Source organism: Hemicordylus capensis, chromosome 6, assembly GCF_027244095.1.
Source record: "Hemicordylus capensis ecotype Gifberg chromosome 6, rHemCap1.1.pri, whole genome shotgun sequence".
Classification (NCBI taxonomy): Eukaryota; Metazoa; Chordata; class Lepidosauria; order Squamata; family Cordylidae; genus Hemicordylus; species Hemicordylus capensis.
Window position 1 is genome coordinate 144423197 of NC_069662.1, and position 22249 is coordinate 144445445.

Genomic DNA, 22249 nt, shown 5'->3' on the forward strand with positions numbered 1-22249 from the left:
ACAAGGCTGGTTGCAGATGCATACAGAGTCTGTAACTGAACAAAGTGGAGGGTGGGTGACAAATGTCTCCCTCCGGGGCAGAGCCACCATTGGGCGAATGGGTTCAAAGAACTCGGGCTGCTGCCCCTGAGGGGCCGCGCCTCGTGGCCCCGACAACCCTGAGTCTGACATCAGATGCAGGGGGTGCTGGTTTAGCTCCCAAGCAGGGCTGCTTGGCCCCTTTTGGGAGTCAAATGGCCAGCGCTGGCCCCAATCTAGCTCCTGAACGGGGCCGCGCAGCCCCATTTGGGAGTTGGACAGTTAACGCTGCATTCGCAGTGTGGCCAGAAGTGGCTCTCCCCTGTCTTTAAGGCAGGGAAGAGCCGCTCCTGGTCATGCTGTGAATGCAGCGCCAGCCTGGCTCTAATTCCCGAACGGGGCTGTGCGGCCCCGTTTGAGAGCCAGATCACACCCCTTGTGTCTGACGTCAGACGTGGGTTGTGGAGAGAGCAGGGCCGTGGTGGTGACTGGGCACGGGCTGCTCGTGGTCTGGCTCCGCCACTGTCTCTCTGCCTGAGAAAGGGGGCCCACTGGCTGGCCAGCAGCTCACTTTCTATTTTCCACCCCTAAACCCTAAAATAAACCTGATTCTTTTTCTGAATTTCAAACTCTCTATCCGTTCTTTCCAAGACTGAAGCTTTGAACAAAATTATTCTGAGGTGGACTGCCCCATTCAAGCTCACTAGTTCCCCACGCAAGCCTAAGACGTAGCCAGGGATATTTGCCAGTTCAGTGGTAAGGCATCTGCTTCGTATACAGAAGGTTCCAGATTCAGTCCCTGGCATCTCCAGGTAGGGCTGAGAGACTCCTCCCTGAAACCTTGGAGAGCCACTGCCTGAAAGTGTAGACAGTACTGAACTAGATGGACCAATGGTCTGACTTGGTACAAGGCAGTTTCCTTTGTTCTCTCCCTCCCTCCCATCTCCCCAACTGGCATGCTGTTGTCTTATAATTTGAGGCTTGGCTTCAAAAAAGATGAGCCCTCTTCAGCAGGTATGTATGCAGGTAGAAGGTATATATGTAAAAAAAGTAGATTCTGAGCTGGGGGATGCACTTGGTCAAGTGCATGTGTGTGAAAGTGTTTGTGTGCATGGGGAGTGTGTGATATTACTTTCATAGGAGTGAGATCAAAGACGTGCCAAGAATGCTTTCTTCCCCACCATGTCCGTACACTTCTTCTGCAGCAAATTCGTGGGGCAGGGTGAGGAGGAGAATAAGGAGGGACTGGTGTGACAGTGGCCATCTTCACTTCTGACTCCTAGGGCTCACTTCAACCTTGCCACACCCCTGGCAGGTTGTGCTCCTAGCAGTGAGTGCTTCCACAGCTTTAAAATTACTTCAGGTAGGATCCCCGCCCCCACTTCATTCTCTGCACTCCAGGGAAAGATGCAAAGTACCTTGGGAGTTGTAGTCTTTTCCAGGGCTGCAGAGGAAAGAAGACAATACCGAAACAGGTGGTCCTTTAGCATTGGGAGCACAGTCTGCCCTGTCTCCTAACCATTAGGTAAACTAGTGGTTGGGGGAGTGATGAGGAGCAAAGAGAGTTGAAACTTTTGTCTGCTTCGAAGTAATTCCTTTGAATTGTCCAGAGTGTATGGGAACCCTCCTGGAATGCCAAACTGAATTGGGGGCCCCTCTGAAGTGCCTGTTAGAGTTAGAAAGGGTTATATTATTTATCTTCCCCACCTTCAGCAAAAGTGCACAAGTAAGAAGAGCACTGCTAATTATTATTGTCTGGAGACATGGAGTTAAATTTCTAATTAAATTAGCTTGTTTAGGAAATACATCAGATAGATAGAAAGCCTAGTGCCCAGCTGCTCTCTACATCAGGAGGTGGGGAGGAAGAAGACAGAAGTCTGTCCCTCAGGTGAAAGAGTGAAACATGATAGGCCTGTACAAATTTTATTTTATTTTATATATTTAACATATTTGCATACTGCCTAAAATGCAAGTCTCTGGGTGGTCTACAACAAAACAATAAAAACAACAAGTAAAAAGGTTAAAACATTACAACAACTTAAAATTTAAAACTAAGTTAAAACATTAAAAACCATCAAACTATTAAAACAGTATCTAATTAAAAGCCTGGGTGAACAAATGTGTCTTGACTGCCTTTTAAAAAGTTGTCAGAGATGCGGAGGCTCTTATTTCAGCTGGGAGCGCATTCCAAAGCCTCAGGGCAGCAATGGAGAAGGCCCCTCCCCGAGTAACCACCAGACGAGCTGGTGGCAAATGCAGACGAACCTCTCCTGATGATCCCAATGGGCGGTGTGGTTCATAGCGAAGAAGACGTTCTCTTAAATACTCAGGGCCCAAGCTGTTTAGGGCTTTAGAGGTTATAACCAGAACCTTGTATTTTGCCTGGAAACGTATCAGCAAGCAGTGTAGATCTTTTAAGATAGGAGTGATATTTTATCTCTGAGATGACCCAGAGATCAACCTGCGTGCTGCATTCTGGACAAACTGAAGTTCCTGGGCTATATACAAAGGCAGCCCCACATAGAGCGCATTGCAGTAGTCAAGTCTGGAGGTGACCAGCAGATGTACTACTGTTCTGAGGTCATTTATCTCAAGAAACGGACGCAGCTGACATATCAGCCAAAGCTGATAAAAGGCACCTCTGGCCAGTGCCTCAATCTGGGACACCAGGGAGAGGTTTGTGTCCAGAAGCACCTCCAGACAGAGTACCTGTTGCTTTTGGGGAAGTGTGACCCTATCCAGAACTGGCAGATCAAAATCATCTCCCGAGTTCCGACCCCACACAATAAGTACCTCTGTCTTATCTGGATTCAGTAGCAGTTTGTTATCCCTCGTCCAGCCCATCACTGCCTCCAAATAGGCATTTAGGGAGGTTCTGCTTTCTCCTGTGATGTTGACATGGAGAAAAATATCTGAGTGTCATCAGCAACTCTCCAACACAGAGAACAACTCAGAGTGCTCTCCAACACAGGGTGCCATGCTACCCGCTTGCAGCCTGGTGCCAAGCCAAAGCACCTTTGAGACTATGCCAGCCTGCCCACCTGCCTGCTTGTCTGAAGCCAAGCTCCAACCAAACACCAACACCACTGCATATCATCACCAATGGTCTCTGGGCTCCACTGACCAACTAAGTTTTCTCCAAAACAGGGTGCTTTGCTCTGCACAGTTCCATGGCTGGCCAGCCTTTCCTAAAATGTTGAAGGTTGCACTGACAAGCAGGGTGGTGCTCCATGCATTGCCCATTTTTGGCATCTTTTTCTTCAACACTTTTGCAAATGGTTTCAAAGAATCTTTTAATGGTTTGACTGATTTCCTTGAGGAAAGAAGAACTCCAGAGTCCTGCCATCAAGGACTATCTCTGTACCCAGTTTCATAGCTCTATGCTCAGCCATTTCAGAAATATGAGTTGGCATAATAAAGTGTGCTGTTACCCCTTTTCTTTCTTTCTTTCTTTCTTTCTTTCTTTCTTTCTTTCTTTCTTTCTTTCTTTCTTGTTGATAAAGGTGCATTTCAGTGAATTGAATGAGGGTCCAAGAGGAGGGCTTCAGTTCCAGAGATTTTTTTGTAGTTCTCTGCCTTGGAACAAGCCAGGGACAATCTGGCAATTCTTAGATTTATTAAAAAAAAAAAATCTGCAAAAAACACACAAAACCCCCCCCCCAAACCCCACAGGATTAACCAATCTGCTTCAAATTGCAGACATTGAGCCAGGTCTCATGATCAGTGAGACCCAGTTTAGTGGGGTGAGGGAGGGAGCCCTGGGCGGCCCAATCAGACGCCCACATGATTGCTGGCTCCATGGCAGAGCCGGTGGGGACTGGGGGGGACTGGGGGCCAACCGAGAGAGCATGCAGGACATGCTGGTGAGACCCCCAGAGCCGGGAGGTGGCTTTTCACCTCCCCTCCGGGGGTCTCCTCGTGAGTAGCCGCAGCGCGGAGCTACGCTGCTGCTACTCATGACCAGAAAAACCGGGTTTGCAGAGCACTCGCTCCACAAACCCGGTTTTAGGGGCGGGCTACTTAGGTGGGTTAACCGCCTGGGAGCTACCGGGCTTGCCTGGGAGCCCGGTGGCCCACACGATCAGGCAAAATCGGGCTAGGCTCCCCTAGCCTGGATTTGCCTGATTGTGAGAATAGCCCCATTGAGGCGATTCTCACAACCTCCAAAAAGCGGGCTAAGGGAGCCTAGCCCACTTTTGGGGGGCCGTGTGCTGCTACGGGAGCCACACAGCTCCCAGCAGCAAACTCCGCTAATTCCCTCTCCCCTTAGCCCAAGTTAGCAGAGTGAGCGCTCTGCTAACCCAGTTTGGTCGTGTGTTGCCACGGTGCGACTCCCTTAGCAAGCAGGTTACCCGCTTGTAAACCACGGGGGTTGTCTTTGAGCCCGGTGGTTTACACGACCCGCAAAAATTGGGCTAGGCTCTCCTAGCCCGATTTTTTTCTGGTCGTGAGAATAGCTTCATTGTCTCAGTTCTTTATATGAGGCATGCTTGTCTGTATTTGAATGTAGCTATGTACTACATTAAGGTAAATCACCTGAGCCATTTTTGGAAGGGTAGTATAGAAATAAAATAAATGTATGTTTGTATGTATGTATGTATGTATGTATGTATGTACTGGCTTGGGGGATGGAGTCACAGTTTGTCTCCTCTCTCTTACTTGCTGTCCTGAATTCAAACTGAGAGGTTCTCCCTCTCTCTGCATAAGAGACCATTAGTATGTTTATTGTTTTCTTAGCCAATGTTTCAGTTAATAATAAATATCAAACTCTTTTTTTCTCAGTTAAAGTGGCTCCCTGTACAATTATTTATAGAGGATAAGTAATTTCTCTGCAACACATTCTACAACTAGACTTGGTCCTGGCTTGTACTGCAATTTCTTCCTCTTCCAAATCCAAGTCTAATTGAACTGTGTGACATGGCAATAATAATAATAATCCAGGAACACAGCCTAAACCTTTTGTCCCATGTGTGGCTTGGCTTGCTTGACTTATCCAGCTGTTTGTAAAAAGTGGAGTGGTTTCCTAAAATAATTGGAGAAAAATGGTATCCTTTACTATACAAAGGGCCAGTTTGGATGATTGTCCCTGGCACATGTGATTACATTCGGGATGTGCCAAGAACACATCCACCCTGATGTCACTAATAGACATCCTGCTTCACTCTTGGGGTGTCTTTTAATTGTGTCAACTGTGTGTGTGTGTTCATCTGAGTTGCTCCTCTACATATGCTCCAAAATCTAGGTTTTGGAACTTGTCCAAAGATATGCTGTGAACTGTTCAACCCACTAGAAGTCAACCCACTGAAGGAGCTACACTGGCTGCCGATACGTTTCCAGGCAAAATACAAGGTGCTGGTTATAACCTACAAAGCCCTAAACAGTTTGGGCCCTGGATATTTAAGGGAACGTCTTCTTCTGCATAAACACCACCACCCACTGAGATCTGCTGGAGAGGTCCGTCTGCAGCTGCCACCAGCTCGTCTGGTGGCCACTCAGGGACGGGCCTTCTCCGCTGCTGCCCCGAGGCTTTGGAATGCGTCCCCTAGTGAAATAAGAGCCTCCCCATCTCTGACAGCTTTTTAAAAGTCTTTACAAACACATCTCTTCACCCAGGCTTTTAATTGATGTTGTTTTAATGGTTTCAATGCTGTTTTAAAATATTATTTAAAAATTTTTAAATTGTTGTAATGTGTGTGTCCCCCCTCCCCCCATTTTTGTCTTAATGAATGTTTTACTTTGTTTTTATTCTGTTGTAAACCACCCAGAGACATAAGTTTGGGGTGGTATAAAAATGTTTAAATAAACAAACAAACAAACAAACTCACATCTGCTTTATTGCAATATTTATTTCTTTTTTAAAAAAGAATGCAACCAATATCAACCAAATCTACCAAATATACGGTCAAATTTAAGGTTGAGGGGTAGTGAGTGGCTTAAAGGGAGTTGGGCAATGGTATTCATTCTCTGGTCTTCTCTTCTATATCTATAGGTTCTCCCTTGTAACACACCGTTTCTGAACATGTTGTGGTTTCCCCCACTTCTTGCCTCACCAAAACATCAGTAACAGGAAAGTCAGACATGCTCTTTGTAAGTATTTTGAACAGTGAGTGAAAAATCCATTTAATTTACCAACGCTGTTGTAGTCATTTTGAATGCCTTTTGCTTCAATGACTTTTTTTTAAACTATGAAAATGAGTGCTTTCCTCTTATAATCCTGCCCTGCCCTCCTCACGTCCATCTTGGATTGTAAATATCACTTGAATAATTCTTAACTGACATATCAGTGCCAATACTGAAAGGATATTTTGCTACACCCCACCCCCATTGTCCCACACAGATAAGTAGGAGTCAGAAACATGGCCCATCTCTGTCAAACAAAAGAACTAATGTCATTAAGTAGGACTCTGTGATGCTTCAGAGGCCTATTTGGCCCCAAATTATATTGACCTGATTCAATTCAATTGAACCTGATTTGCCCCAAATTGCACTGTTGTCCAAATTGAGATGAACTGGGCTTGAACTGGGATCAAATAAGTCACAGAAGGTCCTCCACACCCTGTACTAACTGGGTTGGCCTCTCTTTAACTTCCTTTTTGCTCTTGCTGGTGGGGGAGAAGCGATTGCAATAGCTTTGCTTTGAAAAAGATGTTCCCAGAAGAGGTGTTTCTTGTTTGTTTTCAGGGGGAGAGTAACAGGCCCTATCCACCCGCCAGCACAGTACCTCCAGTGACTGTTGCTGGTGTCTATCTTATGTTTCTTTTAGATTATGAGCCCTTTGGGGACAGGGATCCATCTTATTTATTTATTATTTCTCTATGTAAACCACCCTGAGCCATTTTTGGAAGGGCGGTATAGAAATAGAACAAACAACAACAACAACAATAACAACAACAACTTGCATTCCTGGGAATGACACTCCTGGGAGTTTCTTGGGAATTGTAGTCTTTTCAGTGGCTGCTGCAGTGGCAGAAAATCAAATTGGCAGGGCCATCTGAAGTACCGTTTTGAATCAGAGCCAACCACCTCCAAAGCACCAAAATGACCTCTGGATCAAACAGAGGCTGCTTTACACAACATCAGAGGTGTATCTATGGAAAATCGCGCCTAGGGCAAGCACTGAAATTGCACCCCCTGTCCAAACATCTGATACCCATCTTTCAGATAACTTTACCATAATATCAGCTCAAAAATACAAGTCAAGCTCGTTAATCTTTTAATATTTTAAAAGCTATTTAGCAGTGGACGTAGCCAGACCAAAAAATGTTGGAAAACTACAAATTTCAGTATGCTGGGGCTCATGAAATACCCAAATACTATGTAAGGTGTACTTGGAAAACTAAACAGAAGTGCCTGTCTAATTCTCTACTAGGCATTGTAGCATCACTATTACATAAGTTTTAAAAATAAATGGAGAATTTGACTTTTCCCAGATACTCTGAAAATAATTAAAGGATATGCAGAGTAAACTGTCACTGATTGGAATATATTCTAGTATTTCAGAAAGAGAGTTAAAATGAGAGAAAGAGAGCAAGAAACTCCCAGTGGGCCTTAATACTAAGGATTTCACACTGATTCAAAGACAAACTCACCATTAATAGCCATATTATTAAGACATCACATTTAACTCACTTATCACAAGAAGCAAAGTAAGAGCAAATGAATACAATCCTAGCTCATAAGCTTCAGCTCAGTATTCACAAGCCCTGATTCTCTGTACATAGTGCCAAACTGAATATGTGTACAGTGACATATTATAGTAAATGTTTTTTAAAAAATTAGCTGTAGCCCCTTCGGGGGGCTTCCTAAAGGCTGTGGCAGGGGGTCTGCAAAGGTTATCTCTCCCCCTGCTGGCCTCTAGGGCCTTGCAGGGACCATTTGAGCATGTGCAGTGGCCATTTAAAAAAACATTTCTTTGTAAAAAATGGCCGCTGAAAATGAAATGGCCACTTCACATGCTCAAATGGCCTATGTGAGGCCTGGCATGGCCTAGGGCCTCACAGAGGTCATTTGAGCATGCATGCTGGCCATTTTGTTTTCAGCGGCCAGTTTTTAAATTTTTTAAATTTTTAAAAATGGTGCCCCCTTCAAGTGGTGCCCGGGGCACGTGCCCTGCTTGCCCTATCCTAGATATGCCCCTGGACAACATTACTATTAAATATTCTCACACCCAGAATATTTTCACCCTAATTAATCCAAGCTATTTATAGAAGCTTCAGAGCTGAGAGAAGGAAGGGAGGGAGGGAGGAAAGGAAAGGAAAGGAAGGAAATGAACGAGTTACTTTCTGGGAGCCCTCAGATACAAGAGAGTCAAGAAAGCTTGTAGTAGCTGCCTTCAATGTCACCCTCTTGTTTCAGTGCTGCTTTCCATGTTATCTTCAAATTTTTCCCATCAAGCAGAACCTGACAATCACAGGAGAGCTGGCAAAGGGCTATCAGTGGCTGGTTTTGTGGTCCTGCATGTTAATTGGCCTTATTGGTGTCTCTGGCTATGCATCAACACAGCTGGGCTCCTGAAAACCAGTCAGACAACATACAGAGAAAGTAATACCCCTTTCCCCCTTCAGTGCAGGATGCCCTAAGAGCTTTCTAGTCAGTTCACTGGCAGTCCGTTTCCTCTGATCATCTTAAATGGATCCACTTTAGATTCACAACTGCCATGCCTTTTGCCTGGATTGAAAGTTTGAGAGCATTCGGAGAGGCAGCTTTTAAGCTTTCAGTCAAATTGATCCTAGAAATAGCAGTCAGGGGAGACAGAAATGGAGGCACCCCTTTCTTCTCAAAGAAAAAGAAACTCCTCAGTAGAGGAGAACCTGAAAATAAACTGTATTTTAAATTTTTTGGGGGCTTACGTATTGTGCAAAGTTCCATGCATATTTTGAAATAAGGTCCATGCAGCTGTGCAGTAGCAGTCTTTGGGCAAATACAAAAAATGTACAAACTGAGTTGTGTGATATATGGCCATTGGAAATAATGAGGCTATTCCCACAATCCATGGAAAGCAGAGCTTAGCCCGCTTTCCATGGATCGTGTGGACCACCAGGCTCGCAGGCGAGCCCGGTGCTCCCAAGGTGGCTAGTCCGCCTAATTCCCTCTCCCCTTAAATGAGGTTAACAGAGTGAGTGCTCCGTTAACCTCATTTTTTTTGCTTGTGTGTTGCTGTGGCACGTGGTGACACATGAGAAGACCCCCAACCGGGCTTGGGGGTCTTTCCAGGATGCCCCGCACACTTGCATGGGGCTTCCTGGGACACCCGGGGCCGCACGGCCCCTGATCCCTGCAGCCCCTGCTGGCTCTGTGATGGAGCGGCAGACGGAGCCAGCAGCTACGAGCAGCTGCTTGTCTGCGGGAAGAGCGGGCTAAGCTTCATAGAGTTTCTTTCCCTCTCTTAAATCTGATCCTATCCTTTGCAGAGTTTGAACTGTTTGCGGAGTTTGTACTGTTGTAAATGAAATCTTCCAGAAACGTTGCCCATAATAGTTGCACTGGCTGGCTTTCAAAGCAAGTCTGTTGGACTTCTCTGTATTGTAGGCCAGGAGTTCTCAAATTTGGATTCCCAGATATCATTGGACTGGAATTCCCATCATCTTCAGCCAAACGCCATCCAATAACATCTGGGAATCCAGTATAAGAACTCCTGTCATAGGCTATTCAAAAGTGATGTTGTGTAAAAATAGTTGTGATATGCCTTCTTTGTCAATTATATAGAACAAAAAGAGAGGGAATAACATAGCACCTTTTAGACTAACTGATGTTTTAATGCATAAGCTTTCATAGGTTATAACCCACTTCAGATGTAGTGTGAAAGCAAGAATAATCGATTTACAGAGACACAGAGAGGCTATTCCGACGATCAGGAGAAATCGGGCTAGGGGAGCCTAGCCTGATTTCTCCTGACTGTGAGAACCACCAGGCTCGCAGGTGAGCCCGGTGGCCTCCAGGTGGTTAACCCGCCAAAGTCACCCCTGGGGTTGCAGACAAAGCAACCCCTGCTAACTGGGCAAAGAGGCACCTTTTACCGTGGTAATTCTCTTTATTTAGCAGGGGGAGAGTAACTGGCCCTATCCACCCCCAGCACAGTACCTCCAATGACTGTTGCTGGTGCTTATCTTATGTTTCTTTTTAGACTGTGAGCCCTTTGGGGACAGGGAGCCATCTTATTTATTTGTTATTTCTCTATGTAAACTGCCCTGAGCCATTTTTGGAAGGGCGGTATAGAAATCAAAATAAATAAATAAATAAATAAATAAATAAAAACAACCCTCCCCTTAAACCGGGATGGTGGAGCAAGCGCTCCACAAACCTGGTTTTTAAAATCATGAGTAGCCGTGGTGTGGCTTTGTGCCATGGCTACTCATGAGGAGACCCCCGACTGGGAGGCTTAAAAGCAGCCTCTCGGCTCGGGGGTCTCTCCAGCATGCCCTACACACTCGCGCAGGGCATACTGGAGCTTCTGTGGGCTGCGTGGCCCCCAAACTCCCCAGCCCTGGCCGGCTCCATGATGGAGCCAGCAGTCGTGTGGGCAGCCGCCCAGAGCAGACTGCTGCTCGTCTGCGGGGACAGTGGGCTAAGCCCGCTCTCCCCGCAAACCCCCTAGAGGCTCTTCTCAATAATCGTGAGAAGAGCCTCACTGTTGGCAACCTTTCTCCTTTGCTACTTTGTACATATAAAACCATTGTAAATGTCTCTTTAAAGATAGAATGTTTGCTATCACCTGCTGTAACTATCTTTGCTTTCACCCTACATCTGAAGAAGTGGGTTATAATCCGCCCCAGTCTCCTGATCACAGAAATGGGCACAATCAGGCTTACAGCATTTTTCTCTTCAGATGAATGCTGCGCTAAGCATGAAGAGTAGGTCAGGAGACTGAATGATGGGCTGTGGGCGGGACTTCTGATCCACTTCCAGCCCTGTAAGCATGTTCGGCAACTCTCTGAATGCCTGAACCGGGCTTGTGACTTCTCCAAACAAGGAGGCTATTCTCATGAGCAGCAGAAATTGGGCTAAGGGAGCCCAGCCAGATTTTGCTCGCTCGTGAGAACCGCTGGGCTCGCAGGCGGATCCAGTGGCTCCACGACGGCAAGCCTGCCTATCTAGCCAGCCTCTTAAATGAGGTTAAGGAAGCGCGTGTGCCGTTAACCTCATTTTTCGGGTCGCGTGTCTGCCACAATTGTGGCAATCCGTGATTGTGTGGAAGCAAGGTAGAAGGAAGACCTGGGTAGAAGTGATTGTGTGGAAGCAAGATTGTCCCCCTCCAACACCCCTTTTCATTTCTGTGATGAACTCACAGAGGTTATATCCACTCACCTGAATGCCTGTGACTGAGCCAGACGTGCCTCAAGTTAACAAGGCTTATCTTTTTGCCCCTAACACCAATGGCTGAGCTCCTGGGATTCAGCTTCGCAAGCCGCAGCAGACTTACTTTCAAGTTAAAACGGCACTACCTGAATCAGCAGCTGCTCCTCATCATGCCTGTTTGAAGTATCCAGCTAAACGAAGGAACTCCTTGATGGGCCAGGCCAGGCCAATTTAGGCTGGATAATTCAAACCGGTCTATGTGTCTGGAACCTGGTATTTTCAGAGGCAAGAATGAATCTGGTTTTCTTTATCTGAAGTCACAGACACATTCAGGAATGGGAGATCTTGACTGTGTTAGGCCCCTCTTAGAATGGCTGGTAGATTTTCCCTGTCACAGAAACGCAGAGCGAGAACAGTGGGATGTTAATAAAGCCCTCCACAAGGCCTGTGTAGTGACTGTTTTTTCTTTCAACACACATCAATCTCTTCTGTGACACTATTCATCTCTATAACACTGTTTCCCAACCTTTTCCATTCTGGGGCGCACTTACATAAAAAAAAGAAATTGGGGCACACTGCTAACTGAGCAAAGAGGCACCTTTTAAAAGTGGCGATTCGCTTTATTGAGCAGGGGGAGAGCAACTGGCCCTATCCACCCCCAGCACAGCATCCCTCTAGTGGCTGTTGCTGGTGGCTGCCTGTTTCTTTCTTTTTTAGATTGTGAGCCCTTTGGGGGCAGGGAACCATTTTATTTATTTATTTATATCTACGTAAACTGCTTTGGGAACTTCTGTGGAAAAGCGGTATATAAATATTTGTCGCATTCATCGTTGTCCCCAACACAGACACTGCAGGGAGAGCAGGTGAAGCTCACTCCCCCACAGATGACCCCCAGGCTAGCCCTGGGCGGCCGGATTGACTGCCCGCACAACTACTGGCTCCGTCATGAAGTCGTTTGGGGCGGTGGGGATTGGGGGGGCCACCCGGCCCCCGGAAGTCCCAGGATGCCACATCTGAGTGCGTGGGGCATTCTGGGGAGACCCCCCGAGGCTGGGAGGCTTGCTCCAGCCTCCTGGTCAGGGGTCTACTTGTGAGTCACCACGGTGCGTGGCCACACTGTGGCCACTCCTGATTGCCAAAGCAGGGTTAGTGGAGCATTTGCTCCGGTAACCTCATTTAATGGGGGAATTAGGCAGTCTAACAATTGGGAACGGTGTGGCTCCCTGTGGTTCATACGTGTGAGGGAAAGCGGGCTGGGCTCCCTTAACCCGGTTTCCTCCATGTGTGTGAATAGCCTCATTCTTTGGTTTTTTGTGGCAACATCTATCTATCTATCTATCTATCTATCTATCTATCTATCTATCTATCTATCTAATCTATCTATTTTTTATTTATTTTATTTTATTTTATTTTATTTCACTTCCTTCCTCATCCAGCCTTGCTTGTGTCCCTCCTGGATGCGCGCGCGCGCGCACACACACACACACACCCACCCACCCCGTTATCTTTCCGGATGCATAAGGGAGCGAATCAGCTCCAAAATTGGGGGGCTTAAACTAACTCTCTTCCTAGTGCATTATGGGATGGGATTATGGGCTGGGCTGGTGCATTATGGGTTTCTGATGCATTATGGGATGGATCTGACTCTCATCCTGGTGCATTATGGGATGTCAGCTCCCAAAGCAGAGCGTTTTGGAGCTTTTAGAGATGACTCACTCTCTTATGCACTAGGAGGGATTTACATCCTTCCTGGACCATTATGGTATGGGGCAAGTTTAAACTCACCACTTTTGGAACAGTCACCCCAGGACACTATTATGCTGTGGCACACTGGTTGGGAAATATTGCTTTGTAACACCCAGATCTGCAGGACAAGGTTAGCTTGATTATAAAGGCAAACTAGTTCCTTAGTTTAGCCTTTCAGAGAGGCACCATTCATGTCTGCTGTGCTAGAAGCACATCCAGAGTCCTGATCTGGTTTATCCATGGCTGACTTCCTTGGCAGACAGAGAATTTGACCCAGAATCCTTTGCAGCATTGCCGGGGGCTTTGGGGCACACTCTTCATTTGAGAGGGATCATCGTTGCTCCACCTCCTGGTGGTGGCAAAAGATCTTGTGCCTACAGGCTTGCTAGGCCAGCAGCTTCCTCCATGCTTTGTGAGGCTCTGCAGCACACACTTGGGCACCTGGATAGAGTGGCAGGGGAAGGCGTAGCCCTTTCCTCCTGTCTAGTGGCTAGGTATGTATAACCTTGTCTTTTTTCTCCCAGAGTCCACACTCCAGAGACCCAACACAGAAATAAATTCAGAGGGAATTAAAAGTCATCATGTATTGTTAAAGAATGAGGCTGTTCAAACAAGCAGCCCTATTGGGGTAAGGCTGCTCATTTGGCCAGGATCGTGGCTGGTCCTGGCACTGCCCCGCTGGGTAATGGCTGTGTCGTGAATGCAATGCTGGCCATTTAACTTCTGAATGGGGCCGTGTGGCCCCACTCGGGAGCTAAACCAGCACCTACTGCTTCTGACGTCAGATGCGGGGGGCGTGTCGGGGCTGCGAGGCATGGCCCCTGAGGGGCAGCGGTCTGGGTTCTTTGAACCCGTCCGCCCAATGGTGGCTCCATCCCTGCCTGAGCTTTTACCAAAGTAGAAGGGTGCAGGTGCGCCCTCCCCCCCCCCCAGGTCCCCAGCCGTGTTTGCTCCTGCTGCAGGCAACCTGAGCAGACCCAGAACAAGGCTCCTAGAGTGCCCAGCTGAGCGGGAAATCCCTCGACACACCCTGCTCTTTGCACAGTGCATTTAGGGATATTTGGAGGCTGGGCTGCATTGTCCCGGCCTCTGGGACACCCACACTGCCAAGAACAGCACAGATTGTGTGCATGTGTGAGTTACATGGCCCACGAAGAAAGGAAGGTCGTCTGGGGGGAGGGTAGGAACGCTCCTGCCCTCTTCACCAGCCCTCCCTGCCTTGCTAAAAAGGTCGTGTGAATGGCTATAACATTTTATAAACCAATTTGAACAAATCATTCACATGTATTCATAACTGCCCCTCCACATATACTGTATAAACCTTGAACCTTAATTGCAATCCCTTAGGCCCACTGCACATAGCTATAGCGGGGCATTTTTATAACATCTGAAGCTGCCTAGAGAGAGAGAAGAAACTAGGTGTTGTGTAGTTGAGAATACGGGAGTTTAAGGAAGAGAATTGTAGCAATAGGTGAGAAAAAATGTCTCCATCTGCAACTATATCTTGGGAAGGAAGATAACCTCATCAGTTCTTTGCAAGGCGCTTTCCATTTCTTTCCTTAGGAACATAGGAAGCTGCCATATACTGAGTCAGACCATCGGACCATCTAACTCAGCATTGTCTACACAGATTGGCAGTGGCTTCTCCAAGGTTGCAGGCAGGAGTCTCTCTCAGCCCTATCTTGGAGATGCTGCCAGGGAGGGAACTTGGAACCTTCTGCTCTTCCCAGAGTGGCTCCAACCCCTAAAGGGGAATATCTTACAGTGCTTACACTTCTAGTCTCCCATTCATATGCAACCAGGGTGGACCCTGCTTAGCTAAGCAGACAAGTCATGCTTGCTACCACAAGACCAGCTCTCCTCTCCACTAGCCCAGAGCGTCTCCATCCCCTGAGGAGAATATCTTACAGTGCTCACGCATGTAGTCTCCCATTCATATGCAGCTAGGGCAGACCTTGCTTAGCAAAGGGGACAATTCATGCTTGCCAGCACAAGACCAGCTCTCCTTCTCTTATTTCCCTACCCTTCTTTCCCTCTTCCCCCTGTCTTGTTTATGTTCATTCTTATTTCCTCTTCCCAATCATGCCTTAGCCACGAACACATTAGAGCTGGGCTTGACAATTCTGGGTCTCTAGACTACAGCTCCTATCATCCCCAGCCACAAGGGCCAAAGGTCAATTTCATGGGTGATAATGGGAACTTTTTACTCTTGAATAAAGAGTAGCCACATAAGGAGGGCGGTCCAGACTGGGACAGAGTGGGACAGAGGGATAAACCTTCTCCCCTCATGCCACAGCCTTGATCTGTGGAGGACTCATTCTGGCTATTATTTACTGAATTAGTAAGAAGCATGCTAGCCCCAATCACGTGCTTAAAATAGCATCTAGTTTAATCCCAAGATATTCTATGGGAAGTGTTTTGAATGCTCAGCCTTACTGTAGTGAGAGGCACTATGGTGTGGTGGTTAGAGTGTCGGCACAAGAAGATCTGTGTTCAAGTCTCCATACAACCCTGATGCTCGCTGGGTAATCTGGGGCCAGTCACCATCTCTCCACCAAACCTACCTCACAGAGTTGTCATGAGGAAAAAATAGGTGGTAGGGGACTGGGGAGAACCACCTCCTTGGAGAAAAGTGGGATATAAATAAATAAATATTATGATTTCCCTCTGGGTGAGCCCTGTGCTCACCATGGACAAGCAGCTGTGCATTGACTGCAGGCTGCTCTGGTCCCTTGCTGCGTCTCTCAATGGGACTCTGCCTTTAATGTTGGAGATGAACTTCCAGTGCATCGACCTAATTCCAGTGCATCGACCTAATGACCACTAGGGGGCATTGGGAGTAGAGACAGTGAGTCAGGGTCTCCCTATCTGTCCCTACTCTATGACCCCTGAACTGACTCTGCAGCACTTCCTGTGCTGAGTCACAATCCTTCCTTTACTCCTAGAGAGCAGATGGAAACATCTCTCTCTCTCCTTACCTATCCACTATATAGTCCTTTAGATTAGAGATAGGTCTTTCCTGTCTAAGTGTATTTAACCAATAAATGTTTAGTGTTTAGTCACACAAGGATCTCCATGTGTTTTCTCTAAATAGCTGCAATATCCAAACCATCCTCTGCTACCTACTCTGTAACTGGAGTGTGTGCTCATTCCTTAGTGCTCTGCTGTTTTACCTATTGTGGGTAAAAATCAACAACCTCTAACATTTAAGACAGTGATCTTCCCCATTTTTCTAGCAGGGTCCACCTGGGGAAAAAAGCCTTCAGCGTGAGACCCATTTCCCACATTGATGATCTCCACACTGTACTGTGCTTTTCTCAATGCAGGGAGGACCCTTTAAGAGAGATGGAGCCCTCTCTCAAGAGCTCTATGAGGAAAGCACAGGGAAGGCCTACACTAGGGATGTGCAAATGGGTTCGAAACTGAACTGGTTCGAAGTTAAACTGGTTCGATTTGAAGGCTCAGGGTCGAGCTGAACCACTCCCGGTTTGATTCGACCCCGGACCGAAACCCACCTCCCCGCCACTTTCGGGGGGGGGGGCGGGTCGTGAACATTTAAAAAAAAAAACTTACTCCCTCTGAGGAGGGGTTCCTCAGAGGTGGCGGTGGTGGTGGTCCACAGAGGTTTCCCCTCCCCCCGCCAGCCATCCCTCGTTCAAAAACGCCCATTTGGCCATTCTTTGGCCCACTTGGGCTTTTTCCCCAGTGCGGTGGCCATTTTGGAGGCCACCGAACCTGAGCAATGGGCATCTCATGGCCCAGGCATGACCCAAGCCATGCAGAGACCCATTGCGCAGGCACGGCGGCCTCCAAAATGGCCACTGAGCAAGGGGAAAGGCAGAATGGCCGAATGGGGCTGTTTTTGAAGGTTGGAAGGCCAGCAGGGGAACCTCCATAGACACCCCCCTGCTGCCTCGGAGAACCCTCCTGGAGGGGTAAGTTAGAAAAAATTAACCCTCCTGCTGCCGTTCGTGAACACCCCCCCCCCCGGACTGAATTGGACTGTGGGGGCGGGGGTTCTAGTGGGTGCCGGACCAAACTGGCCCGGTTTGGTTTGAGGGGGTTCATGCAGACTCGTAGAATACACTTCCCTACACTCCTTCCAAGATGGTGCAAGGACTCAGGAGGGCTGTTTCCTTTAAAGAACACCCACCCCCTGCCCCCCAGTGCTGTGCAAAGCTCAGCAAAGCTCAGCACTGCATGGCAAGAACGGTCCCCTCCACTTAGTGCCAGAGGGGCTGTGCCGAGTCTTCATCTTTGGCCCCAGTGCCACACAGGCCCAATGAACAATTAGTCAGGGAGACACACTTGGAGTTGTTGTGGGGGTCGCCACCGGCACTACTTGAAGAGCTTTTTATTCAGGGCTTTATAAAGAGAGCTTCTGGAAGGAAAGACATTTCTATGTTTTTGTGGCTGGGTGCGGGGTGGTGGTGGGGAGAGCAGAGAGAAGGCCTGGTAGACTCCAGCCACACAAGCCGAAAACATTCTTGCTACACCTTTTAGCTGCCCTTCCCTCTCTCGAGCTGACAAGCCACGTCAAAATGAGATATGTAATTAACCTTGCTTTTCTCCAACCGAAGGGCATGCCCCCCCCTCCTTTGTCTGACTGTCATCCATGTCCGATGTAATGAGTAACTGAGCTACGCAGCCCGCCTGAAAGGTAGTAGCCCATAGTTTGCCTCCGGGCAGATATTTACTGCTGCATCTGGCTTTGCTTTGGCATACTGTTAACCTCCCCTTTCCCTTCGACATTTGTTTTATTTTTATTAAATTTCCCGTCTGGGTCCTTGAGTCTGTATTCCTAATGTCAACAACTGCTTTTATCGCAGATAATAACTTCCTCTTACCATAGGGGAGGGGGGAACCAAATCCTTACCATCCTCCATGCTTTTCAAATTACACTTTATGAAGCAGTGCTGAAGTCCTCCAGTGTTGGGCAGTGCCTAGAAGTCACATATATTTATAGGCATCTAATTCTATGGTGGGAGAGCCAAGAGGCAGCCCACTGGCCCGCCATTTTCCGAAGCCTGCCCCCCCGCCCCCCAGCCATGTGGCTCTTCCTGACCATAGCTTTGGCCTACATTGGAACGTGAGGCTGGAGAAGATCTTCAGGAAGAGAATGTTATGGTAAGCGGATGCTGGAGCTGCTAGTGTTGCAAACCGGCCAGCATTTCATCTTCCTGGCCAGTTGCAGGGAGAGACAGATGTAAAGTCACAGGAAACAATATACAGTCATTGTTTTTGGTACTTTAGAAAATGTGTTATGAGGATTTTTTTTTTTAAAAACCCGCTCAGAGGGCATGACACCCACTTAGGAGCTGTCTGTCTTTACAATGAATTTTTAAAAATCTGTTTTGTGTCAAAAGTGTAAAGCTTTCTGCATGTTCTCAGAGACACTGTTACTCTGAGCACTATTTTTGACAGAAGGCGGTTGCTTTCTCAGCAGAAAGTCTCTTTGCATACGCCTAAGGTTGTGCTGTTGAGTTGGTGTCAACCCCTGGCGACCACAGAGCCCTGTGGTTTTCTTGGTAGAGTACAGGAGGGGTTTACCATTGCCTCCTCCTGCACAGTATGAGATGATGCCTTTCACACCTTCCTATATTGCTGCTGCCCAATATAGGTGTTTCCCATAGTCTGGGAAACTAGTCTGGAAAAATATCAGCGAGGATTCAAACCAACAGCCTCCTGCTCTCTAGGCAAGTTGCTTCCCCACTGCGCTGTTAGGTAGCTGCTGCATATGCCTAGAGGCACTTTATCCATAGGCCACATTTGAAATTGGAAGTTGGATCCTTTTGTAATGAAAAGGGTAGTATATTAGTAGTGTAGGAGTTTTGCCTCTAGGTTACTGACTAAGTCTACCTGTCTTTTATGTGATTGTGAACGACCCAGAGACATACGCTTGGGGTGGTGTACAAGCAGAATGCATGCATGCATGCATGCATTTTGGTTACTCTTTGTTAACCCATTAATCAATAAAACAATGCTATCTGGACCTAATGGTATGTGCATATTTTACAAAAAGTATTCTGCCTGTGCTCAGAGGAATTATCGCAAGAATAAAGGTTATTGTGGCTGACAATATGCGCAGAGTAATGTGAGCAGTTCTCAAGCTCCTGCTCTGCTTCAGGGGCCAAAAGCACTGCCTGCAGTGTTGCCCAAGTGTGTTTTTGCACTAATCTTTTAAATGGGAAATGACCCATGTGGCATCAGGGAACTGCCATTGCAAAGGTGAGCAGAGGCTGGAGCTGCAACAGCAACTTTAAGTAGTAGTTCAAGAGCGCTCTTGCACAATACCATGAGCGGTGCTTTCGCTGCCCTCAGCAGCATGGGCAGTTGAGAACCTCTCACATTTCTCTGCCCAGGAGGGAGAGCACAGGCAGAGGGCCTTTCATTGAGAAAAGCTCCAGTTTCTGATTTTGAAATTTTAAGGATAAACTGCTTCGGAATGTTGCTCTACTTTGCCTAATAATTAATGTGGCAAGTTGATGGAGAATATTTACTTTTAGCTATTTTATTAAATCAACCAACCAACCAACCAACCAACCAACCAACCAACCAACCAACCAACTAACCAACCAACCAAAACACCTCAATGAGGCTGTTCACGCAACTGAAAACTGGGTAGGACACTACTTTGGGAGCTGTGTGTGCTCCCAAATTTTGGTTGTGTGGGAGCAAACAACTAGGCAGGAGGAGGGAGAAGTGATTGTGTGGGAGTCAGACACTGGGTAAGACAGTGTCATCCTACCCAGCTGTCATATGCTGTCATAAACCAAATAAACCAAATAAATAAATAAATAAATAAATAAATAAGCAGCATTTGACCAAGGTAGGAGGAAAAGCTGTCCTCCTCAGCTCCTGTCTCTCACACAGTCACTTCTCCCTCCTCCTACCTAGTTATTTGCTCCCACACAACTGAAAATTAGGAGCACACACAGCTCCCAAACCTGGGTAGTAGGACACTTGACCTACCCAGTTTCCGGTTGTGTGAACAGCCTCAATATGTAGCTATTTAACAAGGATAGTAATGTTTGTACTATCTAGTAACAAAACAGTAACTGTGATTCCATGATTTCCTATGGCTCAGCTAGATCTACTTATTTATATTGGCACGGAATATGATGACCTCTTAATAGGTCAAAATCAGCATCTCAAAGAGTGTTTGGAGCCATTGGAACAAGGATATTTAAAATACACCAGCTGTCAATCAGTGTCCAGTAGTTAGTTGATTCCCCAGGGCCTGAGATGCCCCCAGCTTGCTAATCATCACAGAGTTCAAAGATTTCCATGGTGACTTTATGGCCTGGGCAGCTCTGGGGAAGTTGTGCAGCAGAAAACACAACCTTGGCCAAGATACACACACTTGAAAGGGCTGCTGCGTTGTAAATGGAAACAAACATTTGCATGCACTCGTAAGCAGGGTAGGGAACCAGACCTTGGCCCCACTCAAAACAATTGAGTTTACTTAGTAAATTAGAGTCTGTTATGGAGAAGTTGGATTCCCTGCCTATAATATTACAGGGCAAGACTGCTGAAGCAGTGGCAATAGGGAATGGTTGGAACTAGCCTCTCTACATGGAATCATAGGCTGATATCTGGAGAGATGAAGCCCAAATGCTTTGTGAAGAAGCACCGCTTCTGCTGATAGGAACATAGGAAGCTGCCATATACTGAGTCAGACCATTGGTCTATCTAGCTCAGTATTTTCTTCACAGACTGGCAGCGGCTTCTCCAAGGTTGCAGGCAGGAATCTCTCTCAGCCCTATCTTGGAGATGCTGCCAGGGAGGGAACTTGGAACCTAGATGCTCTTCCCAGAACAGTACCACCCCCTGAGGGGAATATCTTCCAGTGCTCACACTTCTATTCTCCCATTCATATGCAACCAGGGCAGACCCTGCTTAGCTAAGGGGACAAGTCATGCTTGCGACCACAAGACCAGCTCTCCTCTAGAACGCATCTCCTCTGATGCGTTCTGCACTAACTCAGCACTGGCACTTGTGCAGGGTGTGTGTGCGAAATTCTGTCTGCCCTTTCCCCAGAAGCACCCTGTGCAACATGCAGATGCACAGGGCCAGTGGTGTCGTCGCAAAGCCAGAGGTGTAGGCAGTCTCCATGATAGCCCCCATAGCCAGTAGCGGCCGGTAGGGCAGCCATGGGGAGTGGGTCTGGCTATGGGGCCTGGCTGTCGGGTGGTGTGGCTATGGGCAGTAGTAGCAAGTGAGAGCAGTGCCAGGGTGGTGAGAGGCACCTTTAAAAATAAATTAGCAGGTGCCTTCCAACGTCAGGGCAGCACCCGCAAGCTGCCGCAAGCAGCGGTGCTCCTCCCGGAATCCCATGTGGGATGGTGGTGCCCCACCCAGCATCTCTGCGGGACGGCAGTGTGGCCCTGGCCTCTATGCATGCATGGAGCCTCCACACACACCCAGAGGCCAGGGCCATGCTGCCACCCCGCAGAGATGCCAGGTGGCGTGCCACCACCCTGCATGGGATTCCAGGAGGAGCACCGCTGCTTCTGGCAGCTTGCAGATGCTGCCCTAACATTAGTAAGCACCTGTTAATTTATTTTTAAAGGTGCCTCTCACCACCTCCACCCCCGGCACTGCCCCCACTGGCTACTACTGCCCATAGCCCACCACCCCAACAGCCAGACCCCATAGCCAGACCCACCCCCATGGCCACACACCCCACTTGGATAGAGGCAATAATTTGGGGGTGGGGTAATATCATATCATATCATATCATATCATATCATATCATACTTAATTTTTTTGCCTCTCCATAACAAATTGTCCTTTGGGCGGCTCACAGCACACAGCATTAAAACATCATGTAAAAACACATAACACATGAAATCACAACACACCTAAAACCATAAAAACAAAACATAAGAACATAAGAATAGTCCTGCTGGATCAGCCCAAGGCCTATCTAGTCCAGAATCCTGTTTCACACAGTGGCCCACCAGATGCCCCTGAGAAGCCCACAGGCAAGAGGTGGATGAGAGCATGCCCTCTCTCTTGCTGTTGCTCCCCTGCAACTGGTACTGAGAGGCATCATGCCTCTGAGGCTCGAGGTGATCCACAGCCACCAGACTAGTAGCCATTGATAGACCTGTCCTCCATGAATCTGTCTAAGCCCCTTTTAAAGCTATCCAAACTGGTGGCCATCACCACATCCCATGGCAAGGAA

The 22249-nt window shown here is 47.6% G+C and overlaps 1 long non-coding RNA gene across 4 annotated transcripts in view; it reads right to left on the bottom strand.

Moving 5' to 3' along the window:
• LOC128332166 (uncharacterized) overlaps window positions 1–22249 on the bottom strand; it is a 46084-nt gene that overhangs the window by 6294 nt on the left and 17541 nt on the right. The window lies entirely within an intron of this gene.